Source organism: Pinus tabuliformis, chromosome 8, assembly GCF_031772625.1.
Source record: "Pinus tabuliformis cultivar Carrire ecotype Pingquan chromosome 8, CPIR1, whole genome shotgun sequence".
Classification (NCBI taxonomy): domain Eukaryota; kingdom Viridiplantae; phylum Streptophyta; class Pinopsida; order Pinales; family Pinaceae; genus Pinus; species Pinus tabuliformis.
Window position 1 is genome coordinate 1,778,737,127 of NC_142294.1, and position 13,286 is coordinate 1,778,750,412.

Genomic DNA, 13,286 nt, shown 5'->3' on the forward strand with positions numbered 1-13,286 from the left:
TACTATGTCTATATTTATGTTATGGATAGGTAACGATGAGGGATGCATCAGTGGAGTGAAAGCAGTATGATCCACGACATGTTAGGACAAGCATGGATAAGACACTAGAAGAAAGGTTGCTTGGTAAGGACAGTGTAGTCTTAGGATGTGTAGTACCAGTGTTGTGTACATGTAGCACATGCAGTATTGTGCATATATGATGTTGCGTGCATGTTGCATACATGATGTTGTGTGCAGTTGCATATATGATGTTGTGTTCATGATTTGATATGCAGTGTTGGGTACCGATGGTGCTAAGTACATGTCGTGTATGTAGCTCTATGTATAGATGGTGCTATTGACATGTTGAGAATGTGGTGCTATGTACATTTGGTGTAGTGTACATGTTTTATATGTGGTGCTATATACATATGGTGTAATGTATATGTTGTAAATGTGGTGTTGTGTACATATGGTGCGGTGTGCATGATTGGACATGTGGTGTTGCATGCATGTGGTGCTATGTTCATGTGGTACATGTGATGTTGCATGCATGTGGTGTTATGTACATGCTGTGTAGATGGTGTTGTGTACATGTGGTGATATGTACACGTCGTACGGTTGGTGTTGCATACATGTTGGGCAGGTGGTGCAGTGTACATGTGGTGTTGTGCACATGTTGTGTATGTGGTGTCGTGTACGTGTGGTGTTGTGTACACATTGTTCAGGTGGCATTGTGTACAGGTGGTACCGTGTACATGTTGTACATGTGGTATTGTGTACACGTTGTACATGTTGTGTTGTGTATATTTGGTCATGCATTGCATAGTCGTTGTATCAAGACATGTGTATTCATGGTATTGTACAATATGTATGTATATGTGTTGTGTTGTACACCAGGTGTAGGTGTATGTGTTGTGTTCTACACCGAGTGTGGGTGTATGTGTTATGTTGTACACTGGGTGCAGTTGTAGGTTTTGTGTTGTACACCAGGTATGGTTGTATGTGTTGTGTTGTACATTGGGTGTGGGTGTACATGTGGTGTTGTACATTGGGTGTGGGTGTATGTGTCGTGTTGTACACCGGGTGTAGGTATATGTGTTGTATCATATACTGTGTATGTGTATGTATTGAACAATGTGATAGGACAAGCATGTATGAGATTATTTGAGCCCTTGTGTTGGTATTGAGGGTTGAGGAGTTAAGTCTCTAGATGCCCTTGCGTTGGTGTTGAGGGTTGAGGTGGTTTAGTCTCTAGATTCCCTTATTGTTGATATTGAGGGTTGAGACAGTTTAATCTCTAGATGCCCTTATTGTTGCTATTGAGGGTTGAGATGGTTTAGTCTCGGGATACTCTTGTTGCTTATATTGAGGGAGGAGGCAATTCAGTCTCTAGATTCCTATGTTTCTTATAGAGAATGCATTAGGTGCTTTCCGAGTTTGGAAACGATTCAGTGTGTGTACAGAAATGACAAAGAACAAAGGAAGAAGCAAAGAATCATTTGAAAGATAAGTATCAATAATTTATTTCAATTTTATATTTGCATGTGGTCTATGACTTTGATTTATGATGGTTACATGTGATCTATGATTTTGATTTATGATTATTTTGTTTTGAGCTAACCGGATGAGATATGTTTATACATGATGATTTGGTCAAAGAGATAGTTCAACTTGTCGTGACAAGAAGTAAATAGAATTTTGAGTTTACCTTATTGATGGGCCACCAATGATGTATGATTTGAATTTATTTCAATTCCTTTTTCTCTAATGGAAATTATGTGCTTGGTATAGTAAAGCATGGAAATTCCCGGTTGGGTGGTTAAAGTTAAATGCAAGGATTAACAACAGTGGGAAAAGAATTGGAACAAACAATCGTATGTTGGTAAATCATTTCAGGAGCAGGGCCATTGTGGTACACTATACCCAATAGTGTCCATTGATTACCATGAGCATGATATGATTGGTATGATGGTTTTGAGGTACGTATATGCCTTGGTTGTTTGAACTTATGATGTGAGGAAACCTTGCCAAGGGATGGATCGCCCGGGATAGGGGATGTCGAGGAAGTTGGAAGGTGGGTGACTGCACAGAAGGGGGTCGTCGGATTTCTCAAGGGACTGTGTAGCAGAGAAGGGAAGGTCGGGGATGGATTTGTTTTGGTCATTAGCATTGTCAAATGGAGTCATATGCACATTAGGAGTGTCCCCTAGAACAATGAGATGGTAATTGTTCATTGAGAGGTCAAGTGGCATAGGATGGTAGCGTTGGACATTAGATGCAGGTTTGACTTTGGTAATGGATTTTGGAATTCCTGAGAAAGAGGTGAATTCTTGTATTACTTTGAGGGTGGAGGTGTGGACCTCTATACTCCCTTGTTGTAGATGCAAGCATCGTATCCTTTTATTTGCTGGTTGAGAAAATGTGCATATGTGCATATGTGTATACTATTGTAAATATTGTATCAAGATGGATTTATAAAACTCCATAAAATATATGGTTATTTGATGGTTGAAGCAAATGTGCATCAGTATATTTGGTTGCTATTGTAAATACCACAATGAGCTATGTTATAAATATCCAATAAGCGGTATGGTGTTCATATTGTCATGTTGGTCATGATGGTTTTTCTTTTGAGCAAGATGATATTGTAAATATTGTAACGAGTTGGGTTATAAATCTCTATAGGCAATATGTTTTTTCTCTTCAGTGGTTTTGCTAGGTATAGGTGTGGTTTAACACCGACGACGGTGTTCCCCTGAGGGGGGTGGGTTTGTAATAGCCAGGATTAAAAGTTCTTGTAATAAAAGTTAATACAGGTAAATTAAGACCACAAGCAATGGACACTTATTCCAAGTTGAATGTTTGGAAAAACATCCTAGTGGGTATTAATTTCATTTTATTATGACTAACGGAAATTAGCAAAGGAAATGGCTAAGGCTTTAGAAAGGAAAAAAGGTATTTTTGGCACATTATTTATGAAAATAATGGAAATTAGGAGAAAAGGAAGGTGAAAGGTCACAAGTTGCATGTGAAGAGGAAAATGAAGGAAAATAGAGGAAAATGAAGAAAATAGAGGCTTCAAAGATAAAAAGGATTATGAGGATCAATTCACATATTTTTTTTCAGTTAGTATTAGAATTTGTCTGAAAATGGAGAAAGCACCAAGAGCAGAAAGAAAGTAAGAAAGCAAGGAAAGGAAAGGAAAATCAAACAAGGACAAGGAAAGAAAAGGAAGGGAAGGATCAAGGAGCTTTAGCAGGAATACTTGCAGGTAGCAGGTTGCATGTATGATTTCCTAGTTGGTTTTGATATGCAGGTATGTAAATGTTGGTATATGGCTCTTTTGTTGTCATTTGCATGGATTATGCCAGGATTCGAATGTGTATTTTAGCTTAGCCTTGCCATCTCCGGATAGCCAGGATGTGATGGGATTGTTCTCAATTTTGAGCTTTGAATTGCCGGATGGTTTTGGAATCCGGGGTGAGTTGGTCTCAGGAAAATTCCTGAAGGCCTAAGAATCCCTTGACCGGTAATTGTTGGATACACGGTAAAGCCTAAGGGTGGAGACAGGAAAATTCCTTAAGGATGGTGAAGAAATTCTGAGGCATCCAAGCTCGATTCGGTTTTGTGATCTCAACATCGGTTTAGGTGTGATCACGGTATGGAGAGGGTGGAGGTGGTTTAACCTCTGGATTCCCTTGGTTGTCTTTGGATTGGTTTATCCCATAAGATCCTACATTCATGCTTGGAATATGGCATGGGGGTGATTGGATGAAGAGAGACTTGGATTAGCCAATCTAGGGTTGGGTGGAACGTGGAAGTCCCGAACCTGGTCAATATTTTCCTATGTTTAATGAAAGCTAAGTTTCTCTTGCTTTTGTTAAGGAAATGTACTATTTATTAGGTGGATTTAATGGTTGTTCCCTTATTGTATTTATTTGGTTATAAGCATGGTTATATTACAGTTCTCAGTCATGGCTCTATTCATGTTTTTACTTGTAACTGAATAAATAATGAATGCGAGACCTAATTGATGATGTGACATCTAATGTGAGAAGGTAGAGACCCTTCTTGTTAAACCTTAGTTAAGTTTTCAGTCCCTTATATTCAGACTTGCATTCATGACTTGTAGGTTACATATCCACCAAGTGTTTGACAGAATGTTAGTCCCAGTTGGGGATAGTCAAGTCAAGTCCTAGTACCAGTTTTTGTTTGTAAGCATTGTCTTCATGTCTTTTACGAGTTATGGAAGTTTCATGGATTTATAGGCAGAGGCTTAGCCCAGCCCTAGAAAGTATCCTTAATTCATGCAATCGCTAACATAGCATTGGCATAAAAAGGCCATGGTTGCACTGATGCAGGCCTATGGGAATGACTGGGAACCCATAGTCACATAGAGGCCTTGGCAAAGGAGTGACTAGGGCTCATAGTCGGGGAAAAAATGAGTTGTCTCAGGGGTTAGACACCTATAGGGGTTGGGTTACTCCTGGAGGTCTTGTGGCACCTGAGGGAAGTCAACAAGGTCTTCAGTTGTTGACTCCATTTCCTTAAGGTGACATAGGAGGTTGAGTCATATCATAATGACCCTCAACTCATGTTTACCCCAGGCAAGCTAGTGAAAGTGGGTAAATGTGGGAGGGTGCGTTATAAATTTGCACCCTGGAGTTTTCAATAATCGGAGACAAAAACATAACTTATTCATCCCCTCATCAAATATATTTTCAAATGGTAATCGTCTAGAGTAACTATTGTTTAGATTATGTACAAACACAAGTTGATATGTGACAGTGACCAAATTTAGGTCTTCCTATTTTAATTGCATCTAAGTAGAACTCCTCCTAGATATATCTTATCTAATGGTAAATCTTTGGTGCATTATATATTTCTCCAAGGAATCCTTACTTAAGAAGCAATGCAAAATCATTTGGTCATTTCTTTTCCGAGTAATTTAACATCACTGAATAATGAATTAGTCATAGATGTAGAATCAGAAACTCTACTTTTTTCCAACAACAAGCTTGAAAGAATCAATCTCAATCGGTACTTGGTACAAAATTCAAAGGGGTTCTCTACAATCGGTCTTTGTACTAATCTCCAAATTCTTTACAGCAATAGATGATTTAATCTCGACTATTATAACAATGGTGCCAAAATGCTCAGTCATTTGAGCTTGGTAGGGTGAATTTCCCCAATTTGTTGACATGTCAGTTAATTGCATCCTTTGTTATGTTATTTAAACCCTAAGATGAAATCACTGCACACATATTCATCATTGAATCATTACTTCTATACATTATCTAAAGTTCTAGGTGAACGTTTTTTAAAGTTTGAATACAAGTTAAATCACATCGTTTGATAACATATTGACCATCTTTCTTCATTTGTTTCTATATGTTTGAATACCTTTGATGTTGAACAAAACCTCTATCAAAACACATTTTTGGAGATGGAAATGTTCCTCCTAAATGTGTCAAAGGTATTTGGTGTGATACACTTCATTGTTGTTGCAACCAACACCTTTTCCTTTCTTTGAATTCACATAAGGAAGTTGACTCCCTTTGAATAAGGATTTCTATGAAATACCATTGAAGGAATGCAATCTCCTCCTCACCTCAAAATGATTCTAATCGGCAAGCTACAGATTACTAGTTAAAAAGCTAATTATCACATATGTTGTGTTGAACACACATTTCTCTATTTGTATAATTATGCTATAAACTTGACACCAATTTTTTCTAAACTTTAAAATTCAATAAACTTAAACCAAAGAAAAAGGAGGTACACGGATCTGAAAACCATCTAGGTTGAAATGTACATAAAGCCTAAAACAAACTTGATCATGTTTTGCAAACTAAATTCTTATTTCAAATAAGAGCACCCACACCCACACACGCATACACACATATGTATACTTCTCGGTTGAAACATACAAAAAAGTATTGTTAACTTCCAAAACCTAAAACATACTTGCTCATATCCTGCAAACTAAATTCTTATTTCACGTAAGAGCACATATATATACTTCATAGCTAGGCATATTGTTGATAATTCTTTTAGAGCGAAGTTTATGAACCTTTAGATCACATTACATATAACATATGCCTTCATCTACGCTCTTCTTCTATATGCTTCTATATGCTATCGACTTACGACGTTTCCTTTACAACATTTGGTGCAATTGCTAGTAATACTATTAAAGCCATATATGATTTCTCTTATTAAAAATTTTAACCACATAAAGATATTAGTGTACTCATCTCTAATCTAACTATATAAATGGATTTATAAATCCAACCTATATACAAACCTTATCTTTTCAAAACAATCTTGAATCATAGTGAAAGTGATAACTAAACACGTTGTCTTTAGTGTTACTTTTTGGAAGCTTTTCCGGTCTAATTTCTCTAAAACCCGGTAAGAATTTATTGAAATCACAAGCTTGATAGGTAACCCCTGGGAAATCGAAGTGCCCTAAGGGTTTTTGAGGGCGCTGAATCCATATATACAATCAAAAAACTAATTTAAATAACACAAACCAAGACTTCACCTCAAATTTTTCCACCAAATTCCGACACAAAAAAAATCCAAAAAATCACACAACAACTCCATAACTAAATACCAAATCCAAGTAAAATTAAATAACTCGATCAAAATTAAATAACATCCACCATCATCAGCATTCATCATCAAAATTAGAAGCCATTGAAAAAACTACCACAGCTCAAACCACTTCGCACATGTCAAGAAATGTTACCATCACCACCGTCATACAAATATAACCGTACTTCATACGTGTCACCCTGATTTGGAGTCGAACTCCTCTCGGTACCTGCGTGACCTCATATATACATTTCAGTGTATCAAACAAGATCACACATCACTTTCACGTTGGGTTGGGTTGTAAAATATATTTAACATACATTTTTCTTACAATTATTTTGTTGGCTAAAAGAAGTGCCTATTTATTATTTTGTTTAGAAAATTACAAAATAAATAAAAAAATATTTAAAAATTTGTAAAAGGAAAAATATTTTGTTAATTTTTTTTATTAAAAATATAATAAATTTATTTATCAATTTTAAATCAATTTACAAATAAAAATTAAATTTATTTAAATCACACCAAATATGATTAAATTTTAATGGACACCACAAAATATCTTAATAAAATATCCACCAATTATTTTATGATACGTGCCTCACCTTACATATACATTTCAATGTATCAAACAAGATCACACATCACCCTCATCAAACAAGATGACACATCACCCTCATGTTACTTTGTAAAATGCATTTTTCTATACAATTATTTTGTTTACTAAAGGAAGAGCTTATTTATTATTTTGTTTAGCAAATTACAAAATCAAAGAAAAAATATTTAAAAATTTGTAAAATAAAAAATATTTTGTTAATTTTTTTTGAATTTATAATTTAAAAAAATTAAAAATATAATAAATTTATTAATCAATTTTAAATTAATATACAAATAAAAAATAAATTTATTTAAATCACACCAATTAAATTTTAATGGACAGACAAAATATCTTAATAAAACATCCACCAACTATTTTATGGTACCTGCTTGACCTCATATATACATTTCAATGTATCAAACAAGATCACACATCACCCTCATGTTGCGTTGTAAAATGCATTTTTCTATACAATTATTTTGTTTACTAAAGGAAGAGCTTATTTATTATTTTGTTTAGCAAATTACAAAATAAAACAAAAAATATTTAAAAATTTGTAAAACAAAAAATATTTTGTTAATTTTTTTTTGAATTTATAATTTAAAAAAATTAAAAATATAATAAATTTATTTATTTATTTATAAAAATTAAATTTATTTAAATCACACAAAATATGATTAAATTTTAATGGACACCGCAAAATATCTTAATAAAACATCTACCAACTATTTTATGGTACCTGGGTGACCTCATATATACATTTCAATGTATCAAACAAGATCACACATCACCCTCATGTTGTGTTGTAAAATGCAATTTTCTATACAATTATTTTGTTTACTAAAAGAAGAGCTAATTTATTATTTTGTTTAGCAAATTACAAAATAAAACAAAAAATATTTAAAAATTTGTAAAATAAAAATATTTTGTTAATTTTTCTTTTTAAATAAAAAATATAATAAATTTATTTATCAATTTTAAATTAATATACAAATAAAAATTAAATTTATTTAAATCACACCAAATGTGATTAAATTTTAATGGACACCACAAAATATCTTAATAAAACATCCACCAACTATTTTATGGTACCCGAGTAAGCTCATATATACATTTCAATGTAGCAATCAAGATCACACATCACCCTCATGTTGCTTTGTAAAATGCATTTTTCTATACAAATATTTTATTTACTAAAGGAAGAGCTTATTTATTATTTTGTTTAGCAAATTACAAAATAAAACAAAAAATATTTAAAAATTTGGAAAACAAAAAATATTTAAAAATTTGTAAAATAAAAAATATTTTGTTAATTTTTTCTTAATTTATAATTTAAAAAAATTTATAATATAATAAATTTATTTATCAATTTTAAAATAATATACAAATAAAAATTAAATTTATTTAAATCATACCAAATATGATTAAATTTTAATAGACACCGCAAAATATCTTAATAAAACATCCACTAACTATTTTATGGTACCTGAGTGACCTCATATATACATTTCAATGTATCAAACAAGATCACATATCACCCTCATGTTGCATTGTAAAATGCATTTTTTATACAATTATTTTGTTTACTAAAGAAAGAACTTAATTACAAAATATATATATATATATATATATATATATAAATATACAATTGTAAAATAAAAAATATTTTGTTAATTTTTTTTGAATTTATAATTTAAAAAAATTAAAAATATAATAAATTTATTTATCAATTATAAATTAATATACAAATAAAAATTAAATTTATTTAAATCACACGAAATATGATTAAATTTTAATAAATACCACAAAATATTTTATATTAAATGAACAAAATTAAACTTCATATTAACTAACTTCTATTTATAACATTATTTATAAAACTTCCTCAAAAATAAAAAATAAAAATTTGAACCCTATATTAACTTCATTCGCAAAGACTTTACATAAACCACACAAAATATCCGAGGGTATATTCTTCATGCTGTCCTTATAGCTTACCTTGATTCTCTCTTGTGTCTGCTAGCCGGAGATGTCCGCATCGCTGTTCGGGCCAAACTATTTTTGTATTTTAATGCTTTCCATAAGGTAAATTATTATGTGTAGAGTCACTTTAAAACATAATCATTTTAAAGTGAAAATATTTTGAATTTTCGATATGGGTAATTATTTTAAAGTGAAAATATTTTGAATTTTTTTGTATGGTTAATTATTATTCTATATAATAAAAAAAAATATTATAATTTAGTTATCACAAATATTATAATTTAGTTATCAAATTAGTGATAGTAAGGATAGTTATTGTTGGATGTTATGGGTAAATGCATGTTGACTCACTTTTTTACAAACAATTTGTAATTATGAGCTTGTGTTCTTTAAATTTGTAGTGGTAGGGATAGTTATTATTGGATGTTGTGGGTAAATGCATGTTGTCTCATTCTATTTACAAACAATTTGTAGTTATCAACTCGTGTTCTTTAAAGAGACAATTTTCATCCTAGAGAGGTGTTTTGTTTTAAGTGATTATTCATAACTATTTTTTAACAAAAACTATTCAACTTATAATTATGGACTATTAATTTGTTAAAAAACTCTTATTCAAACAAAAAACAATTTTAAAATATATTTTTTAGATTTTATAATTTATTAAATAATCATTTTTATTTATTTATAATATTTCTAAATATATCTAAATTTATTTATAAATAATTTTGAATTTAACACTAATTTTATTTTATTTATATTAATTAACAATTCAATAATAAAAACACATAATTAATTAATAATTATACCTTACATTCTCATAATTTATCTATAACAGATAATTAATTAATAAATATCGCAACTATGAAATAATTTAAAAATAAATTCATTCATATAGAAAATTTTTTAGATGGGGAAATATCAAAATACTTGATATGTGAATTAATTTTTTTATACCATCGCTTTTCATTCTAATATAAAATGGCCAATAATTCCTTATCTCTCTGGTTTTATTAATATCTCGCTACATTGCGTGGATGGTGGTTTTCAACTTTTTGAAGGCATGTTAATATATATTATACAAAAAGGCAATGTTCAATTTGCATTTTATAATTTTGGGTTTGTGAATAAAAGTAGTGTGGGGAAGCTGTCGTTTTAAGTAAATTAGTGAGTTTATTATTCTTTTATTAATTTAACACGTTAACTTGTATGTTTTGTCGGATTGGGATTTATATATTTAATTTTTATTTATTTTTTACAAGAACGGTTATGAGATTTCATTCTCTGTTTGGCTAATAGCCTCTCAATCGGTTACAAAAGGAGGAGCAGTTTTCAGCGTGCCTTTCTACCAAGTGGGAATTGGCTCTTGTTCTGATATGCTTCCTCTTTCTACAATTGTTAAAGTGCACTTTTGCTGCTAATTGTCCAAGCTGAAAGATACATACGAACTGATTTAATAAAAAGCAGTAAAACATGTCTTTTTACGGGATAGGCGCCCACAAGATTTCCTTATTTTTGAGAATAGTTCCAGCCTCTAAGAGAACTGCCTTGTTTGCCTGAATATCTGCTGCTTTATTATTTGTTCTCAGGACATGAAAATAAGTCAAGTGAAGAGACTTTGACATGCTTTTGATTCTTGTAATTAGCCTTGCTAGCTGCAGATCTGCTGGGTTGGAGATGGTTGCCATTGCTCTTATGATTACTTGGGAGTCTCCAAAGATATTTGCTTCCCGAATTCCCAGATCTTTGAGGAAGGTTACACCTTGAAGGAGAGCCAACGCCTCGGCTTGTATGCTAGATGTATGGCCTAGACCCCAGGCGAAGGTATGAGGCGATGCATTGTCTGGCAGAATAATGTGTCCTCCTGCTCCGGCCTTCCCTGGGTTTCCTTTTGCTGCCCCATCGAAGAATAGGGAGGGAGTTGATTGATTGGACAGCCAGTCCTGAAAATCTTTCTCATTTTTCCTAATTTGCCAATCTTCAAGAGCTGGAGGGGAGCTTCTTGGCTTGAGGAAGCTAAGCTTGAGGACAGAACCCAGGTCTCTGTCTTGCTGGCTCAGATTTGAGTCATCACCTGTGCCTTCCAGCCACTCCCTTAATTGGCTTTTCACTGAGTTGGCTACTATTCTGTGATCCTGAATTTTGTTCCGGAAAATCCTCCTATTTCTTTCCAGCCAAACCTGCCAACTAATGAATTTTGGCAATGCGCTCCAAGCTAATCTGATCGTTTTGTTTTTTGGTTGAGTGCCTGGGTATCTGGCCATCCAGCCTGTGAATAAATCTTGAACAGAAGTGGGGAGCATGAGATCGTAGTTCCAACCTTCCAGCAGTTCCTGCCAAATAGAGACTGTAAAATTACATTCAATCATAAGATGGAGGGCAGTTTCGGAGTTTGCCTTGCAAAGAATGCATCTGGAGGGCCCATTGAATCCTCTTTTTTGAAGTCTGTCCTCCGTGAGGATTTTTTGGTGACAGAGGATCCAGCAAAAATGGTCTATTTTGGGAATAGAGGGGAAATTCCATATGCCTGCCCAAGGGGCAGGGTTGGGAGGCACGTGGGGACGCTCTAAACATATAGAATATCCCTGCTTGACTGTATAACCTGCTCGTTTTTTCCCCCAACCTCTCACGTCTTTCCTGCCTGCATGGATAGGGGCCAGCCCGTGCAAAAGAGATCTGAACGCAGCCCATTCAGAATGCAAGGCGCTGGGCACCGAGAGTTGTTTCCAGCCCGCCCAGGAATCCTCTATCCACCACGAAAGATCCCACAGAGTATGGACGTTTACCTCAGCAAGCCAAGCCTTTAACGCAGTGAAATCTCCCAGTTCTTCCAAAGGAGGGCGATCCAGTATTCTATCACTCCATAACTGAATATGCTTGCCATTACCAGGTATCCAGTGCGTGTGATTTTTTATCATTGGAGTAGCTCTGTTAATGAAATTGCTGAAGAGAGTTCTGAGTGCGTTTTTTGGCTGATCCAAGCACCTGAGCCTCGTTCCTCTGAAATATTTCTTCCACAAAGCAATCTGAGCCCAATTTGGATTAGGAGCGATAATTTTCCAAATTAATTTGGCTCCCATGGCTAGGTTTTGAGCCTTGAGGTCTTTAAAATTCAATCCCCCTTCAAGAGTTGGTTTTATGACTGTTTCCCAATTGATTAGGGAGAATCTCTTATCATTTTGTTTGCCACCTTTCCAGAAGAATTGTCTGATTAATTCCTCCATCTTTTTGATGATTCCCACAGGTGCCAGGAGGACAGAGAATTTGAAAATCGGGAGGCTGCTGAGGACTGCCTTGATGAGCACTGCTTTGCCGGCGATGTTGAGCCACGAGGATCCCCAGGCTTGCATCTTAGCTTTGAATTTGTCTAGCTGAGGAGACCAGTCTTTGCTTGACGCCCTCTTATTAAATATTGGTAGCCCAAGGTATTTGAACGAGGACCAACTAGTGGAGGCTGCAAATCCAAGACACCTGGCTATGGAGTTTGCAGTAGAAGCAGGGGTGTTCCAACAGAATATTTGACATTTACCTTTGTTTAGCACACTGCCTGAGATCTTACAAAAATCATCCAGAACTGCTTTAAAATTAATAGCTGATTGCGGTGTGGCAGCTCCCAGTAGAAGAGTGTCATCAGCAAAAAGTGCATGGTTGATGCGTTTCACCCCTCTTGCAATGCACAGGCCAGGAATGGCTTGATCTTGATATATTTAAATTTTTATAGTACACATTATATTGTATTTTTATATCAAATAAGGTTACATATAAATATATTTAGTGTTGTTTCAAGATAGGTAGACTATCTTGGACACACAATTACTTAGAATATCTTAACTACACATTAATCTAGGAACATCTAGATATAACAATTCTAAGGAATAGGAACAGACTCTTTTACATAGAAAGTCACAACTGAGACAAGTAGGAATTACATTTTCCAACACTCCCCCTTAATGACTACTTGTCTCAATTTCAATCTGCAAAATCTAGTTATGGTCAAACATAACAAAAAAATATGTCGCTGCCCATATAAAGGAGCAACCATCCACTGGAATGCATGGGTGCCAACCATTGCAACTGCTAATCTAGTAGGATTCCTTTCGCATACATGGTTCTGTCAACCATTGTAACT